The following is a 17,987-nucleotide window of genomic DNA, read 5'->3' on the forward strand; positions in this document are numbered from 1 at the left end:
CCTATCTCAATGAGTTGGGGTTCGAGGCTTAGTGGTTGGTGGTAATCAGTGGTTGGTGGTGATAGATACCAGGGGACACAAGTGCCAGCCAGCCACAGCCACAGGAAGCTAAAGGTCTGTGGGCTGCCATAGCCTGAGGGTGGAAGCTAGAGGCTCTACGGGAGAACTCTCAAATCTTCATGCTTCAGGCCCTCGGGGCTGCAAACAAGGGGTTGGGATGCTCAGGGCCCTGGAACCCTCTATGTGGGTCAGTAGAAAGGTTCTGGTTGGAGGTGTCTAAATGGGGCAGCTGGGTGCCAGCAACTAATCTCCACGGTAATGGGACTACGCGGTGTTGCATCTATCTCCTCAGCCTCCTTCCTAGAGTTAAGAGTTCTCAAGGTGGCTTCTCTGGGCTTAGTGAGGTAGATCTTGGCTGGAAGCCCAGAATGTCTATCATGTAGGGTTCCAAAGCTGGCGTTGCCTGCCTCAGCCTATAGGCTGTGCCCATGGAGGCTCTCGGGGTAGCCAGATAGGGCAGCCAACAGACAAACCAGCCTCTGGAGAAACTTAAGTTACACAGATGAAGGGTCCAGAAGCCAAGGTTCATGTTTGGTGGTGATATTTTCTGAGCATTTTTGGCAACACCTCTTGGATGAAAAGAAATCAGCATTTCTTGGGCTTTCCTGAGAGAGGCCTAGACTCCAGAAGCAGCAATGGCCAGCGCGTAACAAGGTGCACAGTGGATAAGCACTGCTGGCACAGGTCCCGGAGGCCAGGACTCTGATTCCCAGGAATCCAGGGACAGATTTGGCAAAACAGAGCCAAAGCTTCCAAGTTGCGCTGCATCTTCCTGGGCACCCACCTTTGCTGAACCCAGAAACTTTCTCTTACCAATGACTTGTAGGAAGATTTTTGAGGTCTGGCCAAATGAGGCCCCGCACCTGCAAAGGGTCTGTAGGGACTTGGCTGAGGTGACAAAGGGAAGTGACAGGAGAGACTGTGTCCCTCTTTTCCCTGACAGTGAAGAATAAGCCCAAGGACCTGGGAGCTCAGAGCCTTCGGTTGCGCAGGTGGGGTTGGGGGAGCAGGCAGATAGAGGACGAATGTCTTCTGTTTTATTGTTTGCCATTGGTAGGTGTGCAGAAACCAAGAACAAGAATTGCATAAGCATTCACCCACACTGGCCACTCTGCCGCCCTCGGGTTCTATCCTTTATTCTCAGTTTTGCATGTCCCTCACTCTCTCGGCTCCAGCCGACTGGGCTGTCCACACCTGCTTCATCATAACCTGGCCGTCATTCAGACCTCTGTGCCACTCTGTCCTAATGACATTCCCTGGGGAGCATGCTCTCTGGCCCTCAAGGCCAGGCAGCTGGGGTCAGGGGTCATGCAGGAAGCACTGCTGTTCTGCTCTTTTAAACTCATCTGGGCTTGAAGAAGGCTTGTCTGCAGGGACGGCACATCAAACAGCTTGAAAGTCCTGGGTCAGTGGTGCCAAATACTTCCTTGAGTCCAACAGCATCTTGCCCTGACAGACCTTTCTTTAGCCGTGGTTGCCCGGGGCATATCCTCAATGTCCCTGTCTGACAGACAAGGGTTCCTTGTTTGACTTACGGTCCCTGAAGTCCCATCAAGTCTTTGCTTTCTTATGTTTGCAACTTTGTGACGCCTGGGACCAGGCTGGGTCCAGTCACCTAGCAACTCTCCAGTCGGAGTGCTCTGAGATCTGGGCTGCTCTTAACTCCGGCCATGAGCTGGGAGGCGGCTGCCTCGGCACCCGCTCCTGGCAGCGCTGTTTTCTGAGACAGCTCCTGACTTTGTTGGAGGCCATTTCAGCATACATGGCTACAGACCTGCGGTGACTCACTAATGACGTTCTTCCAGTTGGTCCAACATTGCTGTCAGCCTCTGCATTCAAAACGCCAACAGCATTCTGACGTCCGAATTGCGGAGGGGAAGTGAGTATGCTGCCCGTCGGAACCTCCTCTCATGCTTGGCCTGGGTCAGTTGGAGACGGACTGTTGATTTTCCTGGTTTAATAGCTGTGTACTACACATCAAGTCCCCTATTGATTGGGAGCAGGAGATTCTGTTGTGGTCTTCAAACCACATAGTCCATAACCACAAGAGTCCAGAACTGGATTTTCGTGTTGATTGCTGAGTTTAGCCTCACGGGTACGCATAGTGCTGGTTTTCCTGTGACTAGAACTACAACCCCACAGTCAGCATTTTGAGCTTCATGTATAGTTGAAGTCCACAAAATGGGATATCCTTAGTGTTGATACAACACCTCCCTTTGTCATGGGGGACGACCCTTGCAGGTTGTTCAAGGGTGGTCGAGCAGAAGCCAGGAGCCTTAGTCTTGAGGGGGGATTGTGATGACCCTGTCTTCAAGATAGTCTATCTCTAGTCTTAATAATCGCTCTGTGCCTGAAGACACTGTGTTGTGAAGATCAGCACAGCCTGAAGCCAGGCATGAACCTGGGGGCGGGGAGGGGGGAACCATCTGATATCACAGCCTCGGCCCGAGGCTGACTTGACCTGGGTGGGCTCAACGGCCTTGGTGGCACTTACTAGGTACTCAATAAATATTTGTAGAATGCATGAATGAAAGAAAGAGCCTTTGTCCTCTGCACCCTGGGCCTGTGCGCTCCTCCACTGTGTGGTTTGCCTTAAGTTGTGTAGCTGCCTTCTTTCTGCTCAGCCCGAGGGAGGCAGAGACTCAGAGGGGACCTTGAGCTCTTGGGGAAACTGCGTTCAGAGCAGGCCACCTTCAGAATGGGGCAGCAGGAGGTTTGGAGGATAGGGACTTGAGAACGGGATGAGCCATCCCTGTGTGGCAGTGGTGGGGAAGCAGAGTTTGAATACAATCATAAAGGGCCCATTATCAGGTCCCCACTAGAGGCACATTTGTTGACACACCTGCAGCCTTGGGGTTGCCCAGGACCCAGAGCAGTTTTTGTTGTTTTGTTTTCTTTGGTTTTGGTGGGATGTTTAATAAGATCAAAGTTTCTGATCTGGAGTCATTCCAGGTCAGCGACTTTCTTCAGCAGAAACGCTGCTCTAACTGTGCAGCTCCACAGGGCATCATGGCGGCCTTGGAAACAGAGCTTAAGGACTAGGGACTGACTGGGTATGGAGTGCATCTATACAGTGAAGTGTGATGCAGTCTTGATGGAGTGAGACTGGGCACCAACCTGCGAGGTTTGCAGCGAGGAGATTGAAACGGGCGGCAAAGCCCATCTCCCCACCCCAGTGCATGTGCTTGGGAGAAAGAGCGCACAGGCATATGGGGCGCACGCACGCACGCGCGTCTTGGTGATACTTCCTCCCGGGAATGGCCCTGGGGTAGCAGAAGAGGGCTCACGCTCCGCACTCCCCGTAATGGAACGAGCACATCCTGCCTTGGTTATAAAAAGGAAACGTAGTTGTTGGATGGGGAACTGCAGAGAACCGAGCTCCCGGGGTGGGCAGGACCAGCGAGCAGGCTGTCCTCAGGCTGCAGAGTCCATGCAGTCATTTCCTGAACGATGTCTGTGAAAGAGGTGCTGAAGGAAGAGGCCGGGGGGTGGGGGGGGGGGAAGGTTTGGACCTAGTGGAAGGCAGGCTAAACGGGAAGGCTGGGAGTGGACAGAGGGAAGGGCTGTCTGACTGGAGGGCCATGACACCCCCAAGCTGAGGGCAGAACTATCTGTAAAAAAAAAGTGGATCAAGGCATCCTGAGAGAGGGGTGGACAGCTGGCATGGGATGGAAAGCCTTCACAGGGCGGCCTGGACATTTATCTGTGACCAGGCGGCTGTGGCCAACTGAAAGAGAAAGGACTAAGAAAGGAGTTAGGGGTCTCATGTGACTGGCAAGACAAGACAGCAGACGCAGCCAGTAGTGAGAAGCAGACCATGACAGACACCAGCCCAGACCTATAGAGGGGTCAGCTGTGGCACGGTTGAGAAGTATGCCATCTGTCAGCAGAACTCGAGAGCAAGACTGTGAACGTGGCAGTCAGCCTGTCTGTCCCCAGGCCACAGGCACTCTGTGAAGGCACGGCAGCAGGGCCGATAACTAGGGGCAACCATAGTTGGAATCTGATGTGCAGCTCTTGGGAGAGCTTCTGGGGAAGCCGCTTGGGTTCTGTGGGGAGGGAGCTGCAAGAGTCAGGTAAAAGAGTCAAGTCCCCAGTGGTTGTGTCTGGGTAGGGTGCTGTCGGGAGAGAGAGGACACTGACTAGACTAGAGCTCAGGCTCTCTAACCATTCATTCCACAAATATTTATTGAGCACCTACGATGTGCCAGGCACCCTACGCCTTTGCACAGTGGTGCCTCTGGGAGTCCACCGGCAATGCTGATAGATGGGGTGGGAAGATGGGGTTCTAGAGCAAAGGGGATGGGTCTGGGGCAGGGCAGGGGGACCTAGGATGGCTGTGCAGCCAAAAAGTTGGGTGCTTCCTGGCAGGGCCTTGCCTGAGGTCTAGGGAGTCTGGGATAGACAGGACCAAAAATAGCTTCTCTCTCTGGGGACAGGTGCAGAAGGACCAATATGAAGGCGAGGCCAGGTTTGGGACAAGGTGAGAGGAAGAATAGGGCAGCTTCCTTCCTGCAACCCAGCCTGCCTTCCAAACACCTTGGTTCTCACAGAAGGACACAGCCTGTTGCCTCACATGAAGGGTGAGGAGGGCATGTGTGCCGACCTCAGACGTTCTGTGACTCCTGTCCCAGAACGGTATGAACAGCTCTGGGTGAGGTTCGGTGCTCACCGGCTGTATGAAAGTAGAGAGAGGCAAGAACATCATCCCGAGAGAGACAGTAAGAAGGCTGACTGGGGAAGGGGAGGGCGGAGGGGCAGGCCAAGAGGAGACAGAGAAGAGCAGGGGGCCTTCCTGGGAAGAGGCCTGATGGCTGGGCTGAAAGTCAGATGACTACACACAGGAGAAATGGGACCCCAAAGAAGAGAGGCCCTGCTGTATCTGGTTTCGTGATGACTCAAGGATTCTGTTAACCAGCCAAGGTCCTTCTGGTGGCTTCCTGGAAGCTTTGGGGGGCAGGGATGAGGGGATAGGGAGAGCTCTGGGAGCAGTGGTGGTACCAGGGGCCTGGTACAGTAAGGACCGTAATGACAACTCAATGACCCCAGGTGACCCCACAGCCCTCTAGGGACATGAGCAACCCTGGCTTTCTTCCACATGGGTTCTACTTTTAACAATGGTCACCTTAAGCTCTGTCCCCACCCCAAGATAGCCTTGCCACACTCATGCCTGCTCATGACAGCAGTAACTAAATTATACTCTTTTGATTTCCAGATGCTGCTCCAAGGCAGCCTTTTGAAAGGTCTGCCTCCTTGGTCCTGGGAATGTTGTGCTCCCATTGGGTGGGTGGGGTGTGTGTGTGTCTGAATCTGGAATGGTCTTTCTGGAATGGAGGCTGGGTTTAGGGGCTGTTTGCAGAGTGGTGTGAGCTGGAGTCCCTGCTGGCTGGCTTTTTCCTCCTTTTGCCCTCAAGAGTTTTTGGGAGGCTTGGTGACCTCAGCAGGCCACCAGCAGGTGGCCAAGGGTTGCCCTCTCTTCAGCCCCTGATGCCTCTTCCAGAAAAAAAACAAACCACAAAGCCAGCTAAAGAAAGCAGGGAAAACAGTTTTGGGAAGGGGAATCTGTCTTGCTCCCCACTCTCTGAACAGTAGCCAGGGTCAGGAAGTTGGAATGTGCTGACAAGGGTGGGGGACAGTGTGGAAAAGAAGTCCTGACATGATCTACTTCCAGGTCAGTGGGTGGAACGCCTGCCTTTATGGTGGCTCTCTGAAGAGGGGGAGTTAGGAACCCTACCAGCTCATTCTCTCCTGCATTCCTGGGAGGGTTCTGAAGGCCTGGGACCAGCCACTCCCTACCTGAAACCTTCCATCCATCATGCTTTGGCCTGGGTGAAGGTCATCCCCAAGCCTCAGCTCTTTGGGGCACTGGCTTCCTGTTGAGCCAGCCCGTCAGGTTCAGGTTGCTTGGAAATGCTCTGGTTTCTTCTGGACCCCCCTCCTTTGACCTGTCATGTGAAGAAGAGCTCCTCACAGAACACTGTGTTGTCCACAGTAGTCTGAAATGCAAGTGCTTCGGCCCTTGGGCCTCGTACTAAGGGCGGCAGTGTGGAGGCTGTGTCAAGGCACAAGGCTTGGCGCAGGGCTGAGCCACCTGCACAGAGGGCCATCATCCCTGACAGGGTCCTTCGTCACTCTCACCAGCACGCACCTGGGACCCAAGCCCAGATGCTCGGACCATAGAGAGGGCCTCCTGGCTTTCTTCAGAGAGTCCTAGGACCCAGGGAAATACCGCAGCCCCTGGAGCACAGGTTCTGACGCCCAGGAGCGAGCCAATGTGCTGCTTGGGCCAGTTCAGCCTACTCTTCTTTATAAAGACACGTCTATCTAGCCCTGCCACCGCTGCAGCCCCCAAGTTTGTTGGGATTACAGGAATCAACGGTGGGACCGTGCTTGGGATAGGAGAGCCAGAACGCTCATGGCATCAACGGCAGAAGCTATGATTACTTTGGTGGCCTCTCCGCCTTTCTTGGCTCCATGTGCTCAGGGTTCACACACGTCCCTCTATCCCTAACCTAGGCCACACTGGGTGCCAGGCTCTGCCACTCCCTAGGCTGTCCCTTCTGTACCCCTCCCATTGTGATGGGAGGGCAGGGAGCGCATACATGGTCTACCAACCCCTCATTTAAGTAAACAGTGTGAAATAAGACAGCTCCACACGGCTCCTTGGGCCACCGCTTGGTGACGGTCCTCCACTGAGTGACCTCTACAGTCAGCACTGCTTCCGAGTGTCCTTTTGGTGACCCGTCTCTCTGACCATGCACTACTTTGTCACATCTTTCCGTCACAGATTTCTTCCTCAAAACCTGATCCTGAGCGACCTGCTTGTTTCTTCTTTGCCCTATTCCTGCCTGGGCGGGCGGGGCTGGGGGTAGAGGACAGGCTGGCTCCAGGTCACAGGACCTAAAAGCAAGCTGACTTCATCCTGCCCTGACGCCAATCACAAATGTCCCCGACACTGGGACAGGCATGATGGCTTTCTGTATTGAGGCCTGAGCAACAAGCATTGTGGATAATACAGGAGGAGGAGAAATAGGAGTGGGACAAGGACTCCAAAAGGGACCTGGCTCACGCCCAGCTTACTTCCCGTTCTTCCTTAAAGCGTTGCCCACAAAACTGAGAAAGTCTTTTGTGTCCCAGATGGAGCTGACCAGCTGCCCCTTTTCTGCTCTATCCCACATCCTTCTCCAGGGTCTGTCCCCAGCAAGCTCTTCTGCCTGGGTTCTCCCACCTCCTCTGATTCCCTCGGTTGAGCCCTAAAATGCAGGCCTGGTGGGGCTTGGCTCTCCTCTTTGGGTTCTGGAACAGGGCGCTACTCTGCTCTCAGGTCTTCTGTTTCTTACTGAGGCATGGCTAGCATGTGGCAGTGGAGCACAGTGGTCCAGCCGTGTGTCACACTGCCCAGGGCAAGGCCCCCCACTGCTCACCAGGTCCTTGGTACTGACACAGCCCTTGTCTCTGGTGTGGTTTCTGGACTTCTTAAATGCAGATTTCCTGCTAAAAGGCCTTGGCTCTCTGTGAATCTTGCTTCCTCATTGGGGGGAATATGAGACCCTCCCCTCTGGTGCCCACCGTGGCGGCCACGTCCCTCTGTGCACTCCCTGTAAAGTGCCTGCTGAGTTCTTCAGTGTGCTTGGGTTTGGAAGAGCAAGCCATTTGTTTTCTAAATATGAACTATAAAGATGTCCTTAACTCAAAAGACATCTGAGATTCCAAAGTTGGTCCAGGATGTCTGGAGGCAGAGGCCACATAGGAAGAAGTCTGAAGTGGAGAGGGAGTGGAGTGGGCTCCGGCTGGGGCGAGATGGTACCTCCAGCCTTAAGCATTCCAAACCTGGAAGAGACCCAAAACGGAGACGGGCCCAGGACTTAGGGAAAGTTGTCATTTCAGGGGGGTGGGCTTGAAGAACCAACCTGCCTCCATCTTGGGCTTAAAGCCGTCTTATAGTAAGGATGAACTAGGTCCATTCCTGTTTATGATTAAATCTGTTTCTCAAGGATCCAGTTATGCCCCACCTGTAAGCCTAACTGCAAACGTTCGTTCCTGCAGTGCCTGCTCCAGGAATGGTGTCAGGTCTTTGTTTCAGAAAGTTGTTTGTAACCATCTAGTAACCATACCCTTTTGTTCCTAAAGGTCATGGGACCACCCCTGACTGCCTTGTTATGACCACCTGTTTCAAGACCACCTTGTCTGTGTCTCAGGAGGGACTTACGTTCCGCTCCTGTAACCCTGACTACTTTGCCTGCCAACTCCATTTGGAAACCCCTTGAGCTATAAAAGTCTTGTCTTCCTTGCACCCAGTGCTGACCTCTCTAACCCAGCCTTAGAAGAAGGCAGTGCATGTACACGAAGGAAAATGCTTGTTTTAATTGCCTTTAATTTGGTGACAATGATCCAGGTCGGTGGCCTTTCTCCTCCTCTCTGCAATTAAACAAAGGAGATGAGAAAAGTAGTAGGGGGAGGGGATAGAACGGGGGCTCAGAAAAATGGTTTCCCAAACCCAGGGGAGGAGCCTGAGCAGATCCTACCACCCAAAAAGGCTGTGCAGTGGCTGCAGTGAAGGGCTCGGCCTGGGCGGGGTGGGGGGGTGCTTTAGAGAGGGAGAACCTGAGGACTTCTGGTTGAGGGAGCAGTGGGGACCCATCTGAGCATGTCGGGGAGGAGGGAGGCAGACCAAAGTCATCAAACTTTAGGCCTCACCTTTCCTCAGAGGACCAGGCATAGAGGGAGTTTTTTTTCTGAGTCTTCGCTTGTGCCAGAAATCTAGAGAAGACGAGTCAAGGGCTGAGGTGTCCCCATTCCAGCCAAGGAAAAGGCAGCCCCCATAGGCCAGTGTTGGCAGGGAAGGGTCCCTAATACTCCCTGGTAGCAGCAGCATTCCTGAGAGCCAGAGAGCTTGGGTGTCCGGGAGGTGTTACTTCTGGGCAGAGAAACTGACAAGAGATAACATCCCAAGGGTGTGTGTGTGTGTGTGTGTGTGTGTGTGTGTGTGTGAGAAAGGGGGATGCGGGGGCATAAGGAGTTCAGGGAGGAAGTGAAGATGAGGTGTCAGAACTCATACAACAATGAATGGAGTTTTGTAATTCCAAGGGCTGGGGCGGGGTGGGGGGGGGAACCATTAGCAACACAGTGGATGAATGATTTGAGGAATGTTTGTAGAATGGACACCCAAGGTGGACAGTTCAAGTGTTATTTAATCATTGAGCAAAAGACGTCAGACGTAAAGGGGCTACAAGAGTGTTGACAACCATTATGTCAAGTCCGAAATGGAGGCTCAGTCAAGTGGTGGGGGTGGGGTGGGGTGGGGCGGGAGGATGAGTTCAGGAGAGTGACCACCTTTGGGACAGGTGTGAGACTCCTGGCAAGGACCTCGGGACCTGGAGTGAGACTGGCAGCGTTGTTTGCGGGTCTAGATGCCAGGAGTTGTCCGGAATGCTTTGGCTTGTACACATGGGACCAAGCAATGTTCCTTTTGTTACCTCCATCAAAAGTTGATTTTTAAAGCCATGCTTTGGTTGCTTCTGATGTCACCTCCAACAAATATTGCCCCATGCTCTAGCCAGTCACGGCAAACACCAAAGGGCCAGCAGAGCTTCCTGTCCCTTGCTCGCCCTTGGCCACTGCCTTCACACACATGTGACCAACCACATGGAGACTACTAACGGCCCTCCTGAGCCCCGACTCTCAGGCCTAGTCTTGGCTCCCAACTTCAGCCCTGAATATGGTGGGCAGCTCTGGAACAGGGCACATCCTCTTCCCTGGGATTCACCCAAAAGGAGGATGTCTTTTCCCAATAACTCCAAGGGACCAAGTAGCACTTTGGTTCTACCCTGCCAAGAATGTTAATCAAATCTTCTTGTGGTCTAACAAGAAGGATCAGAAAAGGACATTTGAAGGTTTGCCAACAGTCATTGAAGGTTTGCCAACAGTCAATAGTTTGGGGTGTTTCTGGAACCATGTGTCCCCAATTGCTTAGCTATGACCAAGCCAGCTCAGTCTGGCACAGAGGGCTGGAGCAACTCGCCTGCTCTAGGTTTCCTCTGTTCCTCAGAGCTGAGGTGGAGGTGTCACTTGGGGGTTAAACAGCGTGATCTCTCTCAGTTCTGTCATGAGCATAGCAGACTGTTAGATGTTGGCCATTAGGTTATAATATATGTACGCATGGAATGTACCTAGACCTTACCCAGTCCAGTCCTGGAGCACTTTGGGAGCCCTCATATGGAGACATTTCCTTGGTGCTAATGAGACCTGCAGAGAGGGAGCGTGTACACACACACACACACACACACACACACACACACACACACGCTTTTCCCAGCAAGCTCTACATTTGTGGTGGCCACCATGACTTTTCATTTTGTTGCCTGTTAAGTCCCATCATGGGCCTGCTCTCTGTGATCTGTGGACTGTTTTGCTCCCCGACTGTCTTAATTAGGTTTCTGTTGCTGTGAAGAAACGCCATGACCGAGAAGCAAGCTGGGGAGGAAAGGGTTTACTCAGCTCACACTTCCACATGGCTGTTCATCACCAAAGGAAGTCAGGACTGGAACTCACGCAGGTCAGGAAGCAGGAGCTGATGCAGAGGCCGTGGAGGGATGATACTTACTGGCTTGCTTCCCCTGGCTTGCTCAGCTTGCCTTTCTCCTAGAACCCAGGACCACCAGCCCAGGGATGGCACCACCCACCATGGGTTGGGTCCTTTCTCTATGGATCAGTAATGAGAAGATGACTCACGGCCGGATCTCATGGAGGAGGTATTCCCTCAACTGAGGCTTCCTTCTTCTCTGATGACTCTAGCTTGCGTCAAGTTGACACACAAAACCAGCCAGTCCACCCACTGTTAAATACTCTCTGAAGCTTCCCATGGGGATTTTGTTGTTTAAACAGTGTCTTTTGATATTTCCTGTCATTAGCGGCCCCATGTCGCCATGGTTCTCCTTGCCTGACAGCAGGAACCTGAGAAGGGTATGTTTGGGGGTCTTTCCTCTCCTGCCAGACTTATTACCGGTAATCAATAGCTGGCACCTGTTGGAGTTAACGCCCAACGCCTGCCCTGGCCTGACCCACCCAAGATCAATCACTTTGGAGAAAGAGTGCAGCTGACGCCTTTTCTGTGTAGCCTTGAGGAAGTAGCCATTACCTTAACTAAAGGCTGCCACCTCAGCCTCACCTGCTAAGGAAGGGCATAAGAGAGAGGGCGAGCGAGGAGTGTCTGCCCCGCATCCTTCTCGGATTAAATGGCAATAGTGTGGACAGTATCTTGAGCTCACTATCCAGAAAAGTACAACTGGGGAAGAGACCATTCTAGAAAGCCCTGGGTTAGGACGTTTGAAGACCCTGAATAAAATAAGACCCTGCAATTGCAAACGGTGGCCTGTGGTCCTGTGTTTGCTTATCTCTGGATGACTGCAGCTTTGGGCTAAACTGCCTGTGGGGGTGGGGAGTGGGCTTCTCCGGGGTTCTTCCTTCCTGTAGAAGTTCCGGTCTGGCCACACTCACTCAGCATCCCCCACCTCAGCCCTGTGCATGTGTTAGACCTTCCATGCTGTATAAAAACATGCCTGCTTTTTTTGTCTGTTTCTCTGCCACTTCTAAGCCTGACTGTTGTCACGTTTGGTGGCTTAACATCCATTGTTAGCCCAGGGTTTTCCTGGTTCCGCCTCTTGCCGACCGCTGGCTGGTGCTAGTCAGACCTACAGTTTAGTTGATGGCCTTTTTTTCCAGTATTAGGTGGGGGGAATGTCCTGCCTCCCCTGGAGTCCCCCCACGCCCCCAGCAGCTGAGAGCCATTCATCCAGCTTGCCTACTCATGCTCAGAGGCCCTGTGGGATTTGGGATGCACAGGACAGTAGTAAAGGGGAGATGTGAGAAGTGATGGGGCTGTGCAAGTCCACGGAGTGCTGCCCTGGAGGAGGGGGGGAAGGGGGAGCGGGAGGGGGACGGGGGAGGAATTGGGTCTTGGTAGCAGGGAGATGAGCCTGGGGGATGAGAGCCGCCACCCTTTTGGACCATTGTAGCTCATAATGGGCAACCTGATAGAAACCTCCATTCACCTCCACTTTTTCTTGCAGCTCTCTGCAGCATGGAGTATGCTGGGACTTGTCTCCTGCTGGGCTTCAGCGCCTGCCTTCTGTGTACACCTCTCAAGACCCAGTCACCTACCTGTGCCAGCAGAAGCCTCCTGCCTCGGTGGCCTCTGGACATGCACTGCCGCCATTCCTCACCGAGAGGGCATCTCACTGCCTCTTCACCACAGCAGCCTCCTCCCCACGTCTGCCCAGTCCTCACCAGAGAGACTCTGACCAACAGCCTCTAAAGCCTATCTTCACGAGCCTTCTGGAAAACTACCCAGTCAGTCCTCATTTGCCCTGAGTCCCGGGAAACCCTGGGGCATTGTTGATGAGTGCTGTGGTCATTTGGAACTTGATTCTCTTGGTATCTGCCCACTTCCCACGTGTCCCCTTTACCGTTCTCAGTCCCCGCCTCGTAAGCCTCAGCCACACCTGGCACTTCCGTACCCCCATTTAGGGCACCAACTGTACTGATCTCTCGAAGAGTTCGTCAGGCAATCTTCTCTCTCTCTAGCAAGATGATACACAAACGCCTTGGAGACAAGGCTTGACCCTCTCCTTACCTCCCACCTCCTGGGAAATACGCAAAGAAATTCAGTGATCACTGGGCATAGACTGGCCTAACAACCACCTGCCAGACACAGGAAGCTGATGGATCACGAGTAATTGGGCTGCATAAGCTCAGGGTCAAATAGGGACAGTCATGACAGGTGACAGGCAGCTCACGGGGGAAGGAGGGGGAAGCCTGGTACGTAGGACCCTGAGGACCATAGGATGTGAGAAGGCTCAAGACACCCAGAAGTGGGGTCAGAAACGGGGCAAGGAGACCAAGCAACAGGCAGGCTGCCCTGTGGAGCTTTGTGCCATGGGACTGTGGAGACCCAGAAGCCACCCCTCACCCCCACCCGCTTGGCCCTGACCGACACTGACATACGGTGGCTACAGAAGTAGTTGAATGGGCTATTGGTAGAAAAGGAAAGAGATTCCTTCCTTCTCAGGCTTCTCTCAGGGTCCACAGCCACGCTCCGGGAGTGCTCAGTTCCAGTGCAAGGAGAACTGGAGTACAGCTGGAGGGAGGACTACTCAGGTCTCCATCTTTCCTGCCCCTTAGGGAGGAGTGCAGTACAGAGCAGGGAGGACTCTGCTGGACCCGGGGTCGTGTGTATCTCCATTTAGCTGAGCTCTGCTCAATTGGGGCCTAGGCTCACAGTAATGGGGAGTGAGGGAGGCTCCCATTAGAGACCAAGGCACAGAAGACAGCCTCCCAGTAAAGGCTGCCAGCCACTGCTCCCTAGGAAGCTGCCCACCCCCACCCCACACCTGCTCCTGTTCCTTTGGGGCTCTTGTGTCCTCCCTGTCTTCTTGTGAGATCTTATGTTCCTCCAACCCCGAGAGCTACGGATTAGTTCCCTCTTGCTGTCAGTGTGGCTCTGCCAGTCCCACGGAGACGGCTTACCCCTCACCTCCCACCCCAGCCACCCTGCCATCCCGGTCTTCTTATTTTCTTCATAGCACTTATCATTATCTGGACTCATCCCTGCCGCTCCCCTTGCTAGTCGTCTGTCTTCCCCCCTTGAAAGCGCTGTGCAGGTTGGTTTCTAGGGCAGGAGCTGTGTAGACAGGAGCTCAATGAGTATTTGTTGAATGGATGAATGGGTGGATGACACCGGATGGAGGACTTGGGTGTGCGGGGCTCAGGAGGGGCAGGCCCGGATCCAACCTCCTTGATTCGCATCCCAGGACTCTCTGGCATTGCTGCTGGCTTGGGAGAAGGGGGCCTGCTGAGCCCTAGTAGAGAATGTTCTAGGCCAAGGCTGGCCCGCGTGCTGGGCTCCCTGACAGACGGCTGGCTGCACGACTGTGAGTTGGGATTGCTTCTCCTGTTCCATTTGGGCATGAGCCGTGAAGGTAGAGAAGGTACCCCAAAACGGGCTTGTTCTCCCGTTCCCTGGGCTAAGCACCAACAAGTGAAACAAGGGCCCAGACGCAGAGGAGGAGGAAGGAAGCGTGGTCTTCTGGCTGCCCGCTGGGGTGGAAGGAGTAAAGCTCTGTCCAGTGAGCCCACGAGGTGCTGTGGGACAGTGGCTAGTCCAGCAGTGGGCAGCAGGGCACCCAAAGATAGAGAGGCTTTGTGTCAGGTGCAGAAATAAACCCAGATACCTCATTCTGCCCCTGCCCTGGCTTTGGGGTGTTTGGGATGGACAGTGGCCCCTCATTTCTTTCCATCATGCAGTGACCAGTTCTAGCTCAAAGTAACAGTACCACCACCACTGTCTCAGAAGCCCCACCCAACCAGGACGGGGAGGTCCGAGGCACCCAAGCCATCCCAAAGTCCTCGCGTGTCCCCCATCTCCGAGTTCAGGGGATATAGGACAAAGGGCTGGCAGTGGTGGACGGCGGTAGGGGGTGGCACAGGGAAAGTGGGTGGGGGGATGTAGGACAATGGAGGCACAGAAACACAAAGGGATAGACATGTTCATTCTGAATGTGGTTTTCTACAGATTGGTGGGTGATAGTCACTGGTCCTCCCTACACACTTCTAAGGAAGCTTGGATCTTTTTAAAGGGAAAAAGACACTGAATTTGGGAAAGAGCTCATACAGGCCTGGCCAGGAACATTTAAGCCAGAATGCATTTGCTAGGCACAATTCTACAAAGGAGAGAAAGGACAACCCCTCGCCCAGACTTGGATATCTGGGTCTATCTACTCTTGAGTGGAAAGACCAGCCACACCCTGTGGCACATTCCAAGAGTCCCCAGGCTGGAGCCTCAGTAGCCTCTGTGTCTTGACATGCATGCTCAGAATACAGGGTGCCACAGCTTTGGACACCCCAGTTTTTCCTGTCAGGTGTGGACTTGTGTCTGCAGCCACCATACTGCTGTCTCCTCAGAGCGACTGACTGACGTGTGGCCCATTGCTTTTGCTCAGGCTACTTCCCTTTCGTTTACATTCTTATCTCCTGCTGTGTGACAGGGATCTAACCAACTAGGTTTCCTGCCTCCGGGCCTGGGGTCCCATCTTCCATGCACCTCCTGGGGGCCTGGGGCTAGAGTTCTCGGGCCAGCTTCCTCTTCCCTTCACAGCTGCGACCACCTGCCCCCTTCAGCCGTGGCTACTGACAGTCATGGCTTGTTTTCCCCATCCCCTGCTAAACAAGTACAAAATGCTAACCAATCTTGAAACATTTCTGTGCTGAGAACAGAGAAGAGGACCATGAAGGACACGGGACTCTGAGGATCTGTGAGACTTTGATAAATCTCAACAGGGGTGGTGGACATATGTCCTCAGCCAGCGAGGCCCACGGTCGGGGAGATGGTCCTGGCCGAACTCTTCATGGGTCTGATAGTTCCCACTTCTCTGGATTTTCTTGACCTCAGGACACCTGAGATCTAGTTTGTCCTGAATATTGTATGTGGGCTCACAAGCTGCAGGGAGTTATGGGGCTGGGTGGGGTCTGGGGGCCACTGTGCCAGCCACTGTGAGGCCTTAGAGAATATTTAGCGAGGGGCTTACAGAAGCCTTGGCTAGAGGAGAGAGAGGCTTTTTCTAAATTGGAAAGGATACCTGGAACTATTTTCAAGGAGAGACACTCACCCTGCAGGCTGACCCTGCCTGAGGCTCTGCCCACAGTGTCGGAACCCAAGCCAGTAATGCCAGTTCTGTAATTTGGAAGTGGCTTTTCCACTGTGCAACATCACTACTGCTCCAGTCTCTGGGGATCCGTATGCTTTGGGAACTCAACTAAGTGAAAGTTGGGGATGTGGTACAGAAGGGTGGCTAAAAATTGTCACCAAGGCTAAACTCACCGGCGGGGCTCGGGACCCTGGCAGCGTAGAAAGACTCCCTGTCAGCATGGTGGGGGGGGCAGCAGGGGAGGTGCAAGTCTGCTGTGGGAAGTGGGATGGACTTACTGAGCTGTCCCTGGCCAAAGAACTTGGAAGCCTGGCAGGGGGAACTGGTTGGCAGGCTCCTGGCGATCATAGTGTGGCTTTGGACTTCTTGGTCTTTACAGAGGATGTGTAGTCTCCTCACCTAATCTCCTTGTAAAGAGAAGTTGTACAAGAGCAGGGGTAACAGGCTGTTTGGGGCTGGTCCTGGGGGAATCAGCGACAGTCACTTTTCATGTCAAAATGTGCCACCTGGAAGCAAGTCCAGGGACCAAAGCCAGGTGGAGACGTGAGAGGTGTCATTCTGGAGACAGTGAGAGTGGCCAGGGAGAAAACTCAAGGGCCCTCCAATGTGCTGGTTACATCCCACGATGGGGAGCACCTGGCCTTCGTTCTGAAGGGAAGCGGTCTCCTCCCTCCCCGTCAGAAGTGTGTTGAGAACCAGGCCTTGGCTGAGGCCCTGGTGGGGAAGGGAAAGGAGGAGAGGACAGGGAAACCTGCTTCTGAGGGCAGCTCTGGGTCAGGAGGAAGGCATTGGGGCCAGGGCAGTGCGAAGCCTGCAGTTCCCCACCTGCACAATCCCTAACTGTCATGGCTTGGATCTTAAATGTCCCTCAATGTCACATGTGTTGGAAGTTCTGTCCCAAGGACCCAAGTGTTTAGAGGTGGGGCAGCTGGTTCCCGAGAACTCTGTCCTCTCCTATGGATTTATCCCCTGGTGGACGGACTCCCAGTTCGGCAGGTTTCAGGGAAGAGGTGGCCATATAAAAGCAGCCGTCTTTGCTTCTTGGCTTCCACAAAACTTTGTGCCATCCCACACTCCCTTGCCATGATGGTTTGAACCAGCACAAGCCTGTGGCGGGAGAGGGCTGAGCCACCCGGGCTGAAACCTTTGAAACTTGAGCCAAAATAAATCTTTGCTCCTTTCTCGGTTCCTCCCAAGTTACTCACGGTGTTTGCAAAGCTGGAACCAGCCTTGTTCCCACGAGCTAGAGACAGGATGCAGAAGGGGCTGTGCTCGCCGTGAGGGTACCTGGCATTGAGCATCACTCCAGTGCGGAGGCCAAGCAAAGACCGGAGCAGACGCAGCCTGCTCAAGAGAGCCAGCAAACAGGCAGCTCAGGACAAAGGGAGGGCCACCCCTAAAGCCCACTTGATGAGCCCTAGGAGGAAGACTGCTCTTCCTGCATGGGGCTAAACTTTGATCCAAATCAGGCTTAGGGCCACACTTTTTTTAAGCTGTAGATCAAAGAAAGATATGTCTTTGTCTCTGCCCAGCCACTGTGCTGGTTAAATGTTGGGACCCTGGCTACCCTAGCAGCTGCCCTGGGTGTCAGGAGACACAGAAGCAGCCTGACCACTATAGTTCCTGGTCTTTAATTTGCCAGAGATATTTGTTCTGAGCAACAGGAACAAACTGCTGGAGCCAACATGTGGCCAGGCCCCTGCCATGCCTTGGCCTGAAAAGTTTCTGTCCTGCAAAATGGTGTAAGGTCGGCCAGACAAGGGCTTTGCCTTAGAGGGCAAAGGTGAGCCTGGCTGCTCTTGGTGTCCCTCGACTTTAAGGTCCTAGATGACCCTTGGAGGTGTCATCGAGGGAGTCCTCTCATTGCGGGTGGGGAGTCTCTGGGGTACACAGGAAGCCAGATGACACATGAGCACCTTCTTCAAGAATGGAGAGGCCTGAGGGAGGCAAAGCCTAGGAAGATTCTATGGGGCTCTCGGCCCAGTAGGGTTTTTCAGTTCCCAGTGGGCAGCCAAGATGGACGGTGGGTAGAGGTCTTCCTGGGCCTTAAGTGGTGAGCCAGGCCTAGCAGCCTGTTCTCCTGCTATGTGGAGAGAGTCAGGCGAGGCCAGGCGCTGCCCTCCAGGCCCTTGCCTATCTTTCTGCCATTCTTAGCATGTCACTCCATGCTCACAGTGTCCCATCGTGTCTCTGGGCATCTTGTGGAGGAAGGGGACATGGGCCTGG

This window comes from Rattus norvegicus, chromosome 20, assembly GCF_036323735.1.
Source record: "Rattus norvegicus strain BN/NHsdMcwi chromosome 20, GRCr8, whole genome shotgun sequence".
Lineage (NCBI taxonomy): Eukaryota > Metazoa > Chordata > Mammalia > Rodentia > Muridae > Rattus > Rattus norvegicus.